General features: G+C 38.1%; 18 non-coding genes across 18 annotated transcripts; 11 read left to right on the plus strand and 7 right to left on the minus strand.

Moving 5' to 3' along the window:
• The first annotated feature begins 2,472 nt into the window (after positions 1-2,472).
• On the plus strand, positions 2,473-2,544 carry TRNAQ-UUG (transfer RNA glutamine (anticodon UUG)). The gene has a single exon. It is a non-coding gene; the product is annotated as a tRNA-Gln (tRNA).
• A 1,341-nt stretch (positions 2,545-3,885) lies between these two features.
• TRNAM-CAU (transfer RNA methionine (anticodon CAU)) lies at positions 3,886-3,958 on the minus strand. The gene has a single exon. It is a non-coding gene; the product is annotated as a tRNA-Met (tRNA).
• Positions 3,959-4,610: 652 nt separating this feature from the next.
• Positions 4,611-4,683, minus strand: TRNAM-CAU (transfer RNA methionine (anticodon CAU)). Its single transcript has one exon. It is a non-coding gene; the product is annotated as a tRNA-Met (tRNA).
• An 836-nt stretch (positions 4,684-5,519) lies between these two features.
• TRNAE-UUC (transfer RNA glutamic acid (anticodon UUC)) lies at positions 5,520-5,591 on the plus strand. The gene has a single exon. It is a non-coding gene; the product is annotated as a tRNA-Glu (tRNA).
• Positions 5,592-7,488: 1,897 nt separating this feature from the next.
• TRNAM-CAU (transfer RNA methionine (anticodon CAU)) lies at positions 7,489-7,561 on the minus strand. The gene has a single exon. It is a non-coding gene; the product is annotated as a tRNA-Met (tRNA).
• A 111-nt stretch (positions 7,562-7,672) lies between these two features.
• TRNAE-UUC (transfer RNA glutamic acid (anticodon UUC)) lies at positions 7,673-7,744 on the plus strand. Its single transcript has one exon. It is a non-coding gene; the product is annotated as a tRNA-Glu (tRNA).
• Positions 7,745-8,397: 653 nt separating this feature from the next.
• Positions 8,398-8,469, plus strand: TRNAE-UUC (transfer RNA glutamic acid (anticodon UUC)). The gene has a single exon. It is a non-coding gene; the product is annotated as a tRNA-Glu (tRNA).
• A 653-nt stretch (positions 8,470-9,122) lies between these two features.
• TRNAE-UUC (transfer RNA glutamic acid (anticodon UUC)) lies at positions 9,123-9,194 on the plus strand. The gene has a single exon. It is a non-coding gene; the product is annotated as a tRNA-Glu (tRNA).
• A 469-nt stretch (positions 9,195-9,663) lies between these two features.
• Positions 9,664-9,736, minus strand: TRNAM-CAU (transfer RNA methionine (anticodon CAU)). Its single transcript has one exon. It is a non-coding gene; the product is annotated as a tRNA-Met (tRNA).
• Positions 9,737-9,847: 111 nt separating this feature from the next.
• Positions 9,848-9,919, plus strand: TRNAE-UUC (transfer RNA glutamic acid (anticodon UUC)). The gene has a single exon. It is a non-coding gene; the product is annotated as a tRNA-Glu (tRNA).
• Positions 9,920-10,572: 653 nt separating this feature from the next.
• Positions 10,573-10,644, plus strand: TRNAE-UUC (transfer RNA glutamic acid (anticodon UUC)). Its single transcript has one exon. It is a non-coding gene; the product is annotated as a tRNA-Glu (tRNA).
• Positions 10,645-12,021: 1,377 nt separating this feature from the next.
• TRNAE-UUC (transfer RNA glutamic acid (anticodon UUC)) lies at positions 12,022-12,093 on the plus strand. The gene has a single exon. It is a non-coding gene; the product is annotated as a tRNA-Glu (tRNA).
• Positions 12,094-12,561: 468 nt separating this feature from the next.
• On the minus strand, positions 12,562-12,634 carry TRNAM-CAU (transfer RNA methionine (anticodon CAU)). Its single transcript has one exon. It is a non-coding gene; the product is annotated as a tRNA-Met (tRNA).
• Positions 12,635-12,745: 111 nt separating this feature from the next.
• On the plus strand, positions 12,746-12,817 carry TRNAE-UUC (transfer RNA glutamic acid (anticodon UUC)). The gene has a single exon. It is a non-coding gene; the product is annotated as a tRNA-Glu (tRNA).
• Positions 12,818-14,240: 1,423 nt separating this feature from the next.
• On the plus strand, positions 14,241-14,312 carry TRNAE-UUC (transfer RNA glutamic acid (anticodon UUC)). The gene has a single exon. It is a non-coding gene; the product is annotated as a tRNA-Glu (tRNA).
• A 468-nt stretch (positions 14,313-14,780) lies between these two features.
• On the minus strand, positions 14,781-14,853 carry TRNAM-CAU (transfer RNA methionine (anticodon CAU)). The gene has a single exon. It is a non-coding gene; the product is annotated as a tRNA-Met (tRNA).
• An 835-nt stretch (positions 14,854-15,688) lies between these two features.
• On the plus strand, positions 15,689-15,760 carry TRNAE-UUC (transfer RNA glutamic acid (anticodon UUC)). The gene has a single exon. It is a non-coding gene; the product is annotated as a tRNA-Glu (tRNA).
• A 467-nt stretch (positions 15,761-16,227) lies between these two features.
• On the minus strand, positions 16,228-16,300 carry TRNAM-CAU (transfer RNA methionine (anticodon CAU)). Its single transcript has one exon. It is a non-coding gene; the product is annotated as a tRNA-Met (tRNA).
• Between the last annotated feature and the right edge of the window lie 485 nt (positions 16,301-16,785).

The raw sequence follows: 16,785 nt of genomic DNA on the forward strand, positions 1-16,785 counted from the left end.
CCAGCTCGTAGGGTGTTCAGTACAGACAGACCTTGGAAATTAGTATGATCCACATTGTAGATTATCCAATTGGAAACTAATTTACAGTCTTTTTGCCTTGGCATTAGCTGCCTGACACTGGTTACAACAGTTAAGTTTTCAGTCAACTGAAATTCATAATTTCATTTCCCAGTTTTATCCCATTGAGTTGTTAACAGTATTTTCCCTTTCCAAATGCAGGGTTCTAGCTTTTGTTATATAACCGCAATAGAAAATAATTGTACATCTTGGTGATCATGCAGGCACAGAAGCTATGCCCTCTTGATTATTGTGGGAGGTCGATTTTGAATGATAGCCGACCTGTTATTGTAATTACACGTACTGCCTGTTTAGTAGAAATATCCAAACTGCACTCTATTGTCAAAGGTTCCATGGTGTAATGGTTAGCACTCTGGATTCTGAATCCAGCAATCAGAGTTCACCTCTCGGTGGGACCTTGCCACAGTTTACTTCCTTCTGAGTGTAATCCATTTTCAATGAGGTATTGTATTGATAGTGATTGTTGTACGCCATAAACAGGATTTAACAACAAACAAAATGTGATAATATTCTCTCGTAGAGATAATTAAACCAATGTAATTGAGGGCATATAAAATTAACAAATTTAAAGAGCCTTTTTATGGCATGTAATGCAAACACTGGCTCTACTTCCAGCTCGTAGGGTGTTCAGTACAGACAGACCTTGGAAATTAGTATTATCCACATTGTAGATTATCCAAATGGAAACTAATTTACAGTCTTTTTGCCTTGGCAGTAGCTGCCTGACACTGGTTACAACAGTTAACTTTTCAGTCAACTGAAATTCATAATTTAATTTCCCAGTTTTTTCCCATTGAGTTGTTAATAGTATTTTCCCTTTCCAAATGCAGGGTCCTAGCTTTTGTTATATAACCACAATAGAAAATAATTGTACATCTTGGTGATCATGCAGGCACAGAAGCAATGCCCTCTTGATTATTGTGGGAGGTCGATTTTGAATGATAGCCGACCTGTTATTGTAATTACACGTACTGCCTGTTTAGTAGAAATATCCAAACTGCACTCTGTTGTCAAGGGTTCCATGGTGTAATGGTTAGCACTCTGGATTCTGAATCCAGCAATCCGAGTTCAACTTTCGGTGGGACCTTGCCACAGTTTACTTCCTTCTGAGTGTAATCCTTTTACAATGAGGTATTGTATTTATAGTGATTGTTGTACGCCATAAACACGATTTAACAACAAAAAAAATGTGATAATATTCTCTCGTAGAGATAATTAAACCAATGTAATTGAGGGCATATAAAATTAACAAATTTAAAGAGTCTTTTTATGGCATGTAATGCAAATACTGGCTCTACTTCCAGCTCGTAGGGTGTTCAGTACAGACAGATCTTGGAAATTAGTATGATCCACATTGTAGATTATCCAATTGGAAACAAATTTACAGTCTTTTTGCCTTGGCATTAGCTGCCTGACACTGGTTACAACAGTTAAGTTTTCAGTCAACTGAAATTCATAATTTAATTTCCCAGTTTTTTCCCATTGAGTTGTTAATAGTATTTTCCTTTTCCAAATGCAGGGTTGTAGCTTTTGTTATTTAACCGCAATAGAAAATAATTGTACATCTTGGTGATCATGCAGGCACAGAAGCTATGCCCTCTTGATTATTGCGGGAGGTCGATTTTGAATGATAGCCGACCTGTTATTGTAATTACACGTACTGCCTGTTTAGCAGAAATATCCAAACTGACCTCTATTGTCAAGGCTTCCATGGTTTAATGGTTAGCATTCTGGACTCTGAATCCATCAATCCGTGTTCAACTCTCGGTGGGACCTTGCCACAGTTTAATTCATTCTGAGTGTAATCCTTTTTCAATGAGGTATTGTATTGATAGTGCTTGTTGTACGCCATAAACACGATTTAACAACAAAAAAAAATTTGATAATATTCTCTCGTAGAGATAATTAAACCAATGTAATTGAGGGCATATAAAATCAACACATTTAAAGGGTATTTTTATGGCATGTAATGCATACACTGGCTCTACTTCCAGCTTGTAGGGTGTTCAGTACAGACATACCTTGGAAATTAGTTTGATCCACATTGTAGATTATCCAATTGGAAACTAATTTACAGTCTTTTTGCCTTGGCAGTAGCTGCCTGACACTGGTTACAACAGTTAAGTTTTCAGTCAACTGAAATTCATAATTTCATTTCCCAGTTTTTTCCCATTGAGTTGGTAATAGTATTTTCCCTTTCCAAATGCAGGGTTCTAGCTTTTGTTATATAACCGCAACAGAAAATAATTGTACATCTTGGTGATCATGCAGGCACAGAATCTATGCCCTCTTGATTATTGTGGGAGGTCGACTTTGATTGATAGCCGACCCTTTATTGTAATTACACGTACTGCCTGTTTAGTAGAAATATCCAAACTTTGCTCTATTGTCAAGGGTTCCATGGTGTAATGGTTAGCACTCTGGACTTTGAATCCAGTAATCCGAGTTCAACTCTCGGTGGGACCTTGCCACAGTTTACTTCATTCTGAGTGTAGTACCTTTTCATTTAGGTATTGTATTGATAGTGCTTGTTGTACTCCATAAACACGATTTAGAAACACAAATTTTTTTAATAATATTCTCTCATAGAGATAATTAAACGAATGGAATTGAGGGCATATAAAATCAACAAATTTAAAGGGTCTTTTTATGGCATGTAATGCAAACACTGGCTCTACTTCCAGCTCGTAGGGTGTTCAGTACAGACAGACCTTGGAAATTAGTATGATCCACATTGTAGATTATCCAAATGGAAACTAATTTACAGTCTTTTTGCCTTGGCAGTAGCTGCCTGACACTGGTTACTACCCTTAACTTTTCAGTCAACTGAAATTCATACATTTATTTCCCAGTTTTTTCCCATTGAGTTGGTAATAGTATTTTCCCTTTCTAAATGCAGGGTTCTAGCTTTTGTTATATAACCGCAATAGAAAATAATTGTACATCTTGGTGATCATGCAGTCACAGAAGCTATGCCCTCTTGATTATTGTGGGAGGTCGACTTTGACCTTTCCTCATATATTAAAAACGTTTCGGCAGAAAAACCCGATTTCCTGCATGAATGGAGGAAGACAAAAACTCACTGAATAGTGCCTCGTGTGAGGATCGAACTCATGACCTTCAGATTATGAGACTGACACGCTTCCTACTGCGCTAACGAGGCAACCACCAGATGTTTGTAGACAAGCTCAAAGCGGCAAAATGAAAAAATATATATACATTATCTTTATTCCCACTTTTTCTTAGTCCATAACTCATTTTACTTAATAACTGCTTCCATATGGTCTAGCGGTTAGGATTCCTGGTTTTCACCCAGGTGGCCTGGGTTCGGCTCCTGGTATGGGGAAGAACCTTTAACTAGTCTTGCATTTTCAGAGGTTGAGCGTTATAGGATAAAAGTGCTCTTTGTGGCCATAAATTCTAACTTATCTTTGTTTACCCATTCCTCCTCTTTTCACAAGATCCTATTTGACCTTGAAAACTCAAATAATTCCTATTGTTCCCTTCTCACTCCAAGTCAACAACCCCTTTATCCTGTCAGTTTGGCTCATTTTCCTTTTTTTAGTTTCGCCAATAAATAAGAAACCATCAGACTATTTCACCCAATCTGATTGGGACTTTGCTTTCATTTTGTTTCTTTTTAGGCAAGATCCTATTTTGGATTTAAAGCTCAAATCATTCCCATCTCTTCTACTCACTCAAAAATGACAAGGAAATCAACAACACTTTCCTCATATATTAAAAACGTTTCGGCAGAAAAACCCGATTTCCTGCATGAATGGAGGAAGACAAAAACTCACTGAACAGTGCCTCGTGTGAGGATCGAACTCACGACCTTCAGATTATGAGACTGACACGCTTCCTACTGCGCTAACGAGGCAACCACCATATGTTTGTAGACAAGCTCAAAGCGGCAAAATGAAAAAATATATATACATTTTCTTTATTCCCACTTTTTCTTAGTCCATGACTCATTGTACTTAATAACTGCTTCCATGTGGTCTAGCGGTTAGGATTCCTGGTTTTCACCCAGGTGGCCTGGGTTCGACTCCCGGTATGGGAAATAACCTTTTACTAGTCTTGCATTTTCAAAGGTTGAGCGTTATAGGATAAAAGTGCTCTTTGTGGCCATAAATTCTAACTTATCTTTGTTTACCCATTCCTCCTCTTTTCACCAGATCCTATTTGAGCTTGAAAACTCAAATAATTCCTATTGTTCCCTTCTCACTCCAAGTCAACAACCCCTTTATCCTGTCAGTTTGGCTAATTTTCCTTTTTTTAATGAACTAGTTTCGCCAATAAATAAGAAACCATCAGACTATTTTACCCAATCTGATTGGGACTTTGCTTTAATATTGTTTCTTTTTAGGCAAGATCCTATTTTGGATTTAAAGCTCAAATCATTCCCATCTCTTCTACTCACTCAAAAATGACAAGGAAATCAACAACACTTTCCTCATATATTAAAAACGTTTCGGCAGAAAAAACAGATTTCCTGCATGAATGGAGGAAGACAAAAACTCACTGAACAGTGCCTCGTGTGAGGATCGAACTCACGACCTTCAGATTATGAGACTGACACGCTTCCTACTGCGCTAACGAGGCAACCACCAGATGTTTGTAGACAAGCTCAAAGCGGCAAAATGAAAAAATATATATACATTTTCTTTATTCCCACTTTTTCTTAGTCCATGACTCATTATACTTAATAACTGCTCCCATATGGTCTAGCGGTTAGGATTCCTGTTTTTCACCCAGGTGGCCTGGGTTCGACTCCTGGTATGGGAAAGAACCTTTCACTAGTCTGGCATTTTCAAAGGTTGAGCGTTATAGGATAAAAGTGCTCTTTGTGGCCATAAATTCTAACTTATCTTTGTTTACCCATTCCTCCTCTTTTCACCAGATCCTATTTGAGCTTGAAAACTCAAATAATTCCTATTGTTCCCTTCTCACTCCAAGTCAACAACCCCTTTATCCTGTCAGTTTGGCTAATTTTCCTTTTTTTAATGAACTAGTTTCGCCAATAAATAAGAAAACATCAGACTATTTCACCCAATCTGATTGGGACTTTGCTTTAATATTGTTTCTTTTTAGGCAAAATCCTATTTTGGATTTAAAGCTCAAATCATTCCCATCTCTTCTACTCACTCAAAAATGACAAGGAAATCAACAACACTTTCCTCATATATTAAAAACGTTTCGGCAGAAAAACCCGATTTCCTGCATGAATGGAGGAAGACAAAAACTCACTGAACAGTGCCTCGTGTGAGGATCGAACTCACGACCTTCAGATTATGAGACTGACACGCTTCCTACTGCGCTAAAGAGGCAACCACCAGATGTTTGTAAACAAGCTCAAAGCGGCAAAATGAAAAAATATATATACATTTTCTTTATTCCCACTTTTTCTTAGTCCATGACTCATTATACTGAATAACAGCTCCCATATGGTCTAGCGGTTAGGATTCCTGGTTTTCACCCAGGTGGCCTGGGTTCGACTCCCGGTATGGAAATTTTCAAAGGTTGAGCGTTATAGGATAAAAGTGCTCTTTGTGGCCATAAATTCTAACTTATCTTTGTTTACCCATTCCTCCTCTTTTCACCAGATCCTATTTGAGCTTGAAACTCAAATAATTCCTATTGTTCCCTTCTCACTCCAAGTCAACAACCCCTTTATCCTGTCAGTTTGGCTAATTTTCCTTTTTTTAATGAACTAGTTTCGCCAATAAATAAGAAACCATCAGACTATTTCACCCAATCTGATTGGGACTTTGCTTTAATATTGTTTCTTTTTAGGCAAAATCCTATTTTGGATTTAAAGCTCAAATCATTCCCATCTCTTCTACTCACTCAAAAATGACAAGGAAATCAACAACACTTTCCTCATATATTAAAAACGTTTCGGCAGAAAAACCCGATTTCCTGCATGAATGGAGGAAGACAAAAACTCACTGAACAGTGCCTCGTGTGAGGATCGAACTCACGACCTTCAGATTATTAGACTGACACGCTTCCTACTGTGCTAACGAGGCAACCACCAGATGTTTGTAGACAAGCTCAAAGCGGCAAAATGAAAAAATATATATAAATTTTCTTTATTCCCACTTTTTCTTAGTTCATGACTCATTTTACTTAATAACTGTTTCCATATGGTCTAGCGGTTAGGATTCCTGGTTTTCACCCAGGTTGCCTGGGTTCGACTCCTGGTATGGGAAAGAACCTTTCACTAGTCTTGCACTTTCAAAGGTTGAGCGTTATAGGATAAAAGTGCTCTTTGTGGCCATAAATTCTAACTTATCTTTGTTTACCCATTCCTCCTCTTTTCACCAGATCCTATTTGAGCTTGAAAACTCAAATAATTCCTATTGTTCCCTTCTCACTCCAAGTCAACAACCCCTTTATCCTGTCAGTTTGGCTAATTTTCCTTTTTTTAATGAACTAGTTTCGCCAATAAATAAGAAACCATCAGACTATTTCACCCAATCTGATTGGGACTTTGCTTTAATATTGTTTCTTTTTAGGCAAAATCCTATTTTGGATTTAAAGCTCAAATCATTCCCATCTCTTCTACTCACTCAAAAATGACAAGGAAATCAACAACACTTTCCTCATATATTAAAAACGTTTCGGCAGAAAAACCCGATTTCCTGCATGAATGGAGGAAGACAAAAACTCACTGAACAGTGCCTCGTGTGAGGATCGAACTCACGACCTTCGGATTATGAGACTGACACGCTTCCTACTGCGCTAACGAGGCAACCACCAGATGTTTGTAGACAAGCTCAAAGCGGCAAAATGAAAAAAATATATATAAATTTTCTTTATTCCCACTTTTTCTTAGTCCATGACTCATTTTACTTAATAACTGTTTCCATATGGTTTAGCGGTTAGGATTCCTGGTTTTCACCCAGGTGGCCTGGGTTCGACTCCCAGTATGGCAAATAACCTTTTACTAGTCTTGCATTTTCAAAGGTTGAGCGTTATAGGATAAAAGTGCTCTTTGTGGCCATAAATTCTAACTTATCTTTGTTTACCCATTCCTCCTCTTTTCACCAGATCCTATTTGAGCTTGAAAACTCAAATAATTCCTATTGTTCCCTTCTCACTCCAAGTCAACAACCCCTTTATCCTGTCAGTTTGGCTAATTTTCCTTTTTTTAATGAACTAGTTTCGCCAATAAATAGGAAACCATCAGACTATTTCACCCAATCTGATTGGGACTTTGCTTTAATATTGTTTCTTTTTAGGCAAGATCCTATTTTGGATTTAAAGCTCAAATCATTCCCATCTCTTCTACTCACTCAAAAATGACAAGGAAATCAACAACACTTTCCTCATATATTAAAAACGTTTCGGCAGAAATACCCGATTTCCTGCATGAATGGAGGAAGACAAAAACTCACTGAACAGTGCCTCGTGTGAGGATCGAACTCACGACCTTCAGATTATGAGACTGACACGCTTCCTACTGCGCTAACGAGGCAACCACCAGATGTTTGTAGACAAGCTCAAAGCGGCAAAATGAAAAAATATATATAAATTTTCTTTATTCCCTCTTTTTCTTAGTCCATGACTCATTTTACTTAATAACTGCTTCCATATGGTCTAGCGGTTAGGATTCCTGGTTTTCACCCAGGTGGCCTGGGTTCGACTCCCGGTATGGGAAATAACCTTTTACTAGTCTTGCATTTTCAAAGGTTGAGCGTTATAGGATAAAAGTGCTCTTTGTGGCCATAAATTCTAACTTATCTTTGTTTACCCATTCCTCCTCTTTTCACCAGATTCTATTTGAGCTTGAAAACTCAAATAATTCCTATTGTTCCCTTCTCACTCCAAGTCAACAACCCCTTTATCCTGTCAGTTTGGCTAATTTTCCTTTTTTTAATGAACTAGTTTCGCCAATAAATAGGAAACCATCAGACTATTTCACCCAATCTGATTGGGACTTTGCTTTAATATTGTTTCTTTTTAGGCAAGATCCTATTTTGGATTTAAAGCTCAAATCATTCCCATCTCTTCTACTCACTCAAAAATGACAAGGAAATCAACAACACTTTCCTCATATATTAAAAACGTTTCGGCAGAAAAACCAGATTTCCTGCATGAATGGAGGAAGACAAAAACTCACTGAACAGTGCCTCGTGTGAGGATCGAACTCACAACCTTCAGATTATGAAACTGACACGCTTCCTACTGCGCTAACGAGGCAACCACCAGATGTTTGTAGACAAGCTCAAAGCGGCAAAATGAAAAAATATATATACATTTTCTTTATTCCCACTTTTTCTTAGGCCATGACTCATTATACTTAATAACTGCTCCCATATGGTCTAGCGGTTAGGATTCCTGGTTTTCACCCAGGTTGCCTGGGTTCGACTCCCGGTATGGGAAAGAACCTTTCACTAGTCTTGCACTTTCAAAGGTTGAGCGTTATAGGATAAAAGTGCTCTTTGTGGCCATAAATTCTAACTTATCTTTGTTTACCCATTCCTCCTCTTTTCACCAGATCCTATTTGAGCTTGAAACTCAAATAATTCCTATTGTTCCCTTCTCACTCCAAGTCAACAACCCCTTTATCCTGTCAGTTTGGCTAATTTTCCTTTTTTTAATGAACTAGTTTCGTCCAATAAATAAGAAACCATCAGACTATTTCACCCAATCTGATTGGGACTTTGCTTTAATATTGTTTCTTTTTAGGCAAAATCCTATTTTGGATTTAAAGCTCAAATCATTCCCATCTCTTCTACTCACTCAAAAATGACAAGGAAATCAACAACACTTTCCTCATATATTAAAAACGTTTCGGCAGAAAAACCCGATTTCCTGCATGAATGGAGGAAGACAAAAACTCACTGAAAAGTGCCTCTTGTGAGGATCGAACTCACGACCTTTGGATTATGAGACTGACAAGCTTCCTACTGCGCTAACGAGGCAACCACCAGATGTTTGTAGACAAGCTCAAAGCGGCAAAATGAAAAAATATATATAAATTTTCTTTATTCCCACTTTTTCTTAGTCCATGACTCATTTTACTTAATAACTGTTTCCATATGGTCTAGCGGTTAGGATTCCTGGTTTTCACCCAGGTGGCCTGGGTTCGACTCCCAGTATGGGAAATAACCTTTTACTAGTCTTGCATTTTCAAAGGTTGAGCGTTATAGGATAAAAGTGCTCTTTGTGGCCATAAATTCTAACTTATCTTTGTTTACCCATTCCTCCTCTTTTCACCAGATCCTATTTGAGCTTGAAAACTCAAATAATTCCTATTGTTCCCTTCTCACTCCAAGTCAACAACCCCTTTATCCTGTCAGTTTGGCTAATTTTCCTTTTTTTAATGAACTAGTTTCGCCAATAAATAGGAAACCATCAGACTATTTCACCCAATCTGATTGGGACTTTGCTTTAATATTGTTTCTTTTTAGGCAAGATCCTATTTTGGATTTAAAGCTCAAATCATTCCCATCTCTTCTACTCACTCAAAAATGACAAGGAAATCAACAACACTTTCCTCATATATTAAAAACGTTTCGGCAGAAATACCCGATTTCCTGCATGAATGGAGGAAGACAAAAACTCACTGAACAGTGCCTCGTGTGAGGATCGAACTCACGACCTTCAGATTATGAGACTGACACGCTTCCTACTGCGCTAACGAGGCAACCACCAGATGTTTGTAGACAAGCTCAAAGCGGCAAAATGAAAAAATATATATAAATTTTCTTTATTCCCTCTTTTTCTTAGTCCATGACTCATTTTACTTAATAACTGCTTCCATATGGTCTAGCGGTTAGGATTCCTGGTTTTCACCCAGGTGGCCTGGGTTCGACTCCCGGTATGGGAAATAACCTTTTACTAGTCTTGCATTTTCAAAGGTTGAGCGTTATAGGATAAAAGTGCTCTTTGTGGCCATAAATTCTAACTTATCTTTGTTTACCCATTCCTCCTCTTTTCACCAGATTCTATTTGAGCTTGAAAACTCAAATAATTCCTATTGTTCCCTTCTCACTCCAAGTCAACAACCCCTTTATCCTGTCAGTTTGGCTAATTTTCCTTTTTTTAATGAACTAGTTTCGCCAATAAATAAGAAACCATCAGACTATTTCACCCAATCTGATTGGGACTTTGCTTTAATATTGTTTATTTTTAGGCAAGATCCTATTTTGGATTTAAAGCTCAAATCATTCCCATCTCTTCTACTCACTCAAAAATGACAAGGAAATCAACAACACTTTCCTCATATATTAAAAACGTTTCGGCAGAAAAACCCGATTTCCTGCATGAATGGAGGAAGACAAAAACTCACTGAAAAGTGCCTCTTGTGAGGATCGAACTCACGACCTTTGGATTATGAGACTGACACGCTTCCTACTGCGCTAACGAGGCAACCACCAGATGTTTGTAGACAAGCTCAAAGCGGCAAAATGAAAAAATATATATACATTTTCTTTATTCCCACTTTTTCTTAGGCCATGACTCATTATACTTAATAACTGCTCCCATATGGTCTAGCGGTTAGGATTCCTGGTTTTCACCCAGGTTGCCTGGGTTCGACTCCCGGTATGGGAAAGAACCTTTCACTAGTCTTGCACTTTCAAAGGTTGAGCGTTATAGGATAAAAGTGCTCTTTGTGGCCATAAATTCTAACTTATCTTTGTTTACCCATTCCTCCTCTTTTCACCAGATCCTATTTGAGCTTGAAACTCAAATAATTCCTATTGTTCCCTTCTCACTCCAAGTCAACAACCCCTTTATCCTGTCAGTTTGGCTAATTTTCCTTTTTTTAATGAACTAGTTTCGCCAATAAATAAGAAACCATCAGACTATTTCACCCAATCTGATTGGGACTTTGCTTTAATATTGTTTCTTTTTAGGCAAAATCCTATTTTGGATTTAAAGCTCAAATCATTCCCATCTCTTCTACTCACTCAAAAATGACAAGGAAATCAACAACACTTTCCTCATATATTAAAAACGTTTCGGCAGAAAAACCCGATTTCCTGCATGAACGGAGGAAGACAAAAACTCACTGAACAGTGCCTCGCGTGAGGATCGAACTCACGACCTTCAGATTATGAGACTGACACGCTGCCTACTGCGCTAACGAGGCAACCACCAGATGTTTGTAGACAAGCTCAAAGCGGCAAAATGAAAAAATATATATAAATTTTCTTTATTCCCACTTTTTCTTAGTCCATGACTCATTTTACTTAATAACTGCTTCCATATGGTCTAGCGGTTAGGATTCCTGGTTTTCACCCAGGTGGCCTGTGTTCGACTCCCGGTATGGGAAATAACCTTTTACTAGTCTTGCATTTTCAAAGGTTGAGCGTTATAGGATAAAAGTGCTCTTTGTGGCCATAAATTCTAACTTATCTTTGTTTACCCATTCCTCCTCTTTTCACCAGATCCTATTTGAGCTTGAAAACTCAAATAATTCCTATTGTTCCCTTCTCACTCCAAGTCAACAACCCCTTTATCCTGTCAGTTTGGCTAATTTTCCTTTTTTTAATGAACTAGTTTCGCCAATAAATAAGAAACCATCAGACTATTTCACCCAATCTGATTGGGACTTTGCTTTAATATTGTTTCTTTTTAGGCAAAATCCTATTTTGGATTTAAAGCTCAAATCATTCCCATCTCTTCTACTCACTCAAAAATGACAAGGAAATCAACAACACTTTCCTCATATATTAAAAACGTTTCGGCAGAAAAACCCGATTTCCTGCATGAATGGAGGAAGACAAAAACTCACTGAACAGTGCCTCGTGTGAGGATCGAACTCACGACCTTCAGATTATGAGACTGACACGCTTCCTACTGTGCTAAAGAGGCAACCACCAGATGTTTGTAAACAAGCTCAAAGCGGCAAAATGAAAAAATATATATACATTTTCTTTATTCCCACTTTTTCTTAGGCCATGACTCATTATACTTAATAACTGCTCCCATATGGTCTAGCGGTTAGGATTCCTGGTTTTCACCCAGGTGGCCCGGGTTCGACTCCTGGTATGGGAAAAAACCTTTTACTAGTCTTGCACTTTCAAAGGTTGAGCGTTATAGGATAAAAGTGCTCTTTGTGGCCATAAATTCTAACTTATCTTTGTTTACCTATTCCTCCTCTTTTCACCAGATCCTATTTGAGCTTGAAACTCAAATAATTCCTATTGTTCCCTTCTCACTCCAAGTCAACAACCCCTTTATCCTGTCAGTTTGGCTAATTTTCCTTTTTTTAATGAACTAGTTTCGCCAATAAACAAGAAACCATCAGACTATTTCACCCAATCTGATTGGGACTTTGCTTTAATATTGTTTATTTTTAGGCAAGATCCTATTTTGGATTTAAAGCTCAAATCATTCCCATCTCTTCTACTCACTCAAAAATGACAAGGAAATCAACAACACTTTCCTCATATATTAAAAACGTTTCGGCAGAAAAACCCGATTTCCTGCATGAATGGAGGAAGACAAAAACTCACTGAACAGTGCCTCGTGTGAGGATCGAACTCACGACCTTCAGATTATGAGACTGACACGCTGCCTACTGCGCTAACGAGGCAACCACCAGATGTTTGTAGACAAGCTCAAAGCGGCAAAATGAAAAAATATATATAAATTTTCTTTATTCCCACTTTTTCTTAGTCCATGACTCATTTTACTTAATAACTGCTTCCATATGGTCTAGCGGTTAGGATTCCTGGTTTTCACCCAGGTGGCCTGGGTTCGACTCCCAGTATGGGAAATAACCTTTTACTAGTCTTGCATTTTCAAAGGTTGAGCGTTATAGGATAAAAGTGCTCTTTGTGGCCATAAATTCTAACTTATCTTTGTTTACCCATTCCTCCTCTTTGTGGCCATAAATTCTAACTTATCTTTGTTTACCCATTCCTCCTCTTTTCACCAGATCCTATTTGAGCTTGAAACTCAAATAATTCCTATTGTTCCCTTCTCACTCCAAGTCAACAACCCCTTTATCCTGTCAGTTTGGCTAATTTTCCTTTTTTTAATGAACTAGTTTCGCCAATAAATAAGAAACCATCAGACTATTTCACCCAATCTGATTGGGACTTTGCTTTAATATTGTTTCTTTTTAGGCAAAATCCTATTTTGGATTTAAAGCTCAAATCATTCCCATCTCTTCTACTCACTCAAAAATGACAAGGAAATCAACAACACTTTCCTCATATATTAAAAACGTTTCGGCAGAAAAACCCAATTTCCTGCATGAACGGAGGAAGACAAAAACTCACTGAACAGTGCCTCGCGTGAGGATCGAACTCACGACCTTCAGATTATGAGACTGACACGCTGCCTACTGCGCTAACGAGGCAACCACCAGATGTTTGTAGACAAGCTCAAAGCGGCAAAATGAAAAAATATATATAAATTTTCTTTATTCCCACTTTTTCTTAGTCCATGACTCATTTTACTTAATAACTGCTTCCATATGGTCTAGCGGTTGGGATTCCTGGTTTTCACCCAGGTGGCCTGGGTTCGACTCCTGGTATGGGAAAGAACCTTTCACTAGTCTTGCACTTTCAAAGGTTGAGCGTTATAGGATAAAAGTGCTCTTTGTGGCCATAAATTCTAACTTATCTTTGTTTACCCATTCCTCCTCTTTTCACCAGATCCTATTTGAGCTTGAAACTCAAATAATTCCTATTGTTCCCTTCTCACTCCAAGTCAACAACCCCTTTATCCTGTCAGTTTGGCTAATTTTCCTTTTTTTAATGAACTAGTTTCGCCAATAAATAAGAAACCATCAGACTATTTCACCCAATCTGATTGGGACTTTGCTTTAATATTGTTTCTTTTTAGGCAAAATCCTATTTTGGATTTAAAGCTCAAATCATTCCCATCTCTTGTACTCACTCAAAAATGACAAGGAAATCAACAACACTTTCCTCATATATTAAAAACGTTTCGGCAGAAAAACCCGATTTCCTGCATGAACGGAGGAAGACAAAAACTCACTGAACAGTGCCTCGCGTGAGGATCGAACTCACGACCTTCAGATTATGAGACTGACACGCTGCCTACTGCGCTAACGAGGCAACCACCAGATGTTTGTAGACAAGCTCAAAGCGGCAAAATGAAAAAATATATATAAATTTTCTTTATTCCCACTTTTTCTTAGTCCATGACTCATTTTACTTAGTAACTGCTTCCATATGGTCTAGCGGTTAGGATTCCTGGTTTTCACCCAGGTGGCCCGGGTTCGACTCCCGGTATGGGAAAAAACCTTTTACTAGTCTTGCACTTTCAAAGGTTGAGCGTTATAGGATAAAAGTGCTCTTTGTGGCCATAAATTCTAACTTATCTTTGTTTACCTATTCCTCCTCTTTTCACCAGATCCTATTTGAGCTTGAAACTCAAATAATTCCTATTGTTCCCTTCTCACTCCAAGTCAACAACCCCTTTATCCTGTCAGTTTGGCTAATTTTCCTTTTTTTAATGAACTAGTTTCGCCAATAAACAAGAAACCATCAGACTATTTCACCCAATCTGATTGGGACTTTGCTTTAATATTGTTTATTTTTAGGCAAGATCCTATTTTGGATTTAAAGCTCAAATCATTCCCATCTCTTCTACTCACTCAAAAATGACAAGGAAATCAACAACACTTTCCTCATATATTAAAAACGTTTCGGCAGAAAAACCCGATTTCCTGCATGAATGGAGGAAGACAAAAACTCACTGAACAGTGCCTCGTGTGAGGATCGAACTCACGACCTTCAGATTATGAGACTGACACGCTGCCTACTGCGCTAACGAGGCAACCACCAGATGTTTGTAGACAAGCTCAAAGCGGCAAAATGAAAAAATATATATAAATTTTCTTTATTCCCACTTTTTCTTAGTCCATGACTCATTTTACTTAATAACTGCTTCCATATGGTCTAGCGGTTGGGATTCCTGGTTTTCACCCAGGTGGCCTGGGTTCGACTCCTGGTATGGGAAAGAACCTTTCACTAGTCTTGCACTTTCAAAGGTTGAGCGTTATAGGATACAAGTGCTCTTTGTGGCCATAAATTCTAACTTATCTTTGTTTACCCATTCCTCCTCTTTTCACCAGATCCTATTTGAGCTTGAAACTCAAATAATTCCTATTGTTCCCTTCTCACTCCAAGTCAACAACCCCTTTATCCTGTCAGTTTGGCTAATTTTCCTTTTTTTAATGAACTAGTTTCGCCAATAAATAAGAAACCATCAGACTATTTCACCCAATCTGATTGGGACTTTGCTTTAATATTGTTTCTTTTTAGGCAAAATCCTATTTTGGATTTAAAGCTCAAATCATTCCCATCTCTTCTACTCACTCAAAAATGACAAGGAAATCAACAACACTTTCCTCATATATTAAAAACGTTTCGGCAGAAAAACCCGATTTCCTGCATGAACGGAGGAAGACAAAAACTCACTGAACAGTGCCTCGCGTGAGGATCGAACTCACGACCTTCAGATTATGAGACTGACACGCTGCCTACTGCGCTAACGAGGCAACCACCAGATGTTTGTAAACAAGCTCAAAGCGGCAAAATGAAAAAATATATATACATTTTCTTTATTCCCACTTTTTCTTAGGCCATGACTCATTATACTTAATAACTGCTCCCATATGGTCTAGCGGTTAGGATTCCTGGTTTTCACCCAGGTGGCCCGGGTTCGACTCCCGGTATGGGAAAAACCTTTTACTAGTCTTGCACTTTCAAAGGTTGAGCGTTATAGGATAAAAGTGCTCTTTGTGGCCATAAATTCTAACTTATCTTTGTTTACCCATTCCTCCTCTTTTCACCAGATCCTATTTGAGCTTGAAACTCAAATAATTCCTATTGTTCCCTTCTCACTCCAAGTCAAAAACCCCTTTATCCTGTCAGTTTGGCTAATTTTCCTTTTTTTAATGAACTAGTTTCGCCAATAAATAAGAAACCATCAGACTATTTCACCCAATCTGATTGGGACTTTGCTTTAATATTGTTTATTTTTAGGCAAGATCCTATTTTGGATTTAAAGCTCAAATCATTCCCATCTCTTCTACTCACTCAAAAATGACAAGGAAATCAACAACACTTTCCTCATATATTAAAAACGTTTCGGCAGAAAAACCAGATTTCCTGCATGAATGGAGGAAGACAAAAACTCACTGAACAGTGCCTCGTGTGAGGATCGAACTCACGACCTTCAGATTATGAGACTGACACGCTTCCTACTGCGCTAACGAGGCAACCACCAGATGTTTGTAGACAAGCTCAAAGCGACAAAATGAAAAAATATATATACATTTTCTTTATTCCCACTTTTTCTTAGTCCATGACTCATTATACTTAATAACTGCTCCCATATGGTCTAGCGGTTAGGATTCCTGGTTTTCACCCAGGTGGCCTGGGTTTGACTCCTGGTATGGGAAAGAACCTTTCACTAGTCTTGCACTTTCAAAGGTTGAGCGTTATAGGATAAAAGTGCTCTTTGTGGCCATAAATTCTAACTTATCTTTGTTTACCCATTCCTCCTCTTTTCACCAGATCCTATTTGAGCTTGAAACTCAAATAATTCCTATTGTTCCCTTCTCACTCCAAGTCAACAACCCCTTTATCCTGTCAGTTTGGCTAATTTTCCTTTTTTTAATGAACTAGTTTCGCCAATAAATAAGAAACCATCAGACTATTTCACCCAATCTGATTGGGACTTTGCTTTAATATTGTTTATTTT

This window comes from Rhinoderma darwinii, chromosome 3, assembly GCF_050947455.1.
Source record: "Rhinoderma darwinii isolate aRhiDar2 chromosome 3, aRhiDar2.hap1, whole genome shotgun sequence".
Taxonomy (NCBI): Eukaryota; Metazoa; Chordata; class Amphibia; order Anura; family Rhinodermatidae; genus Rhinoderma; species Rhinoderma darwinii.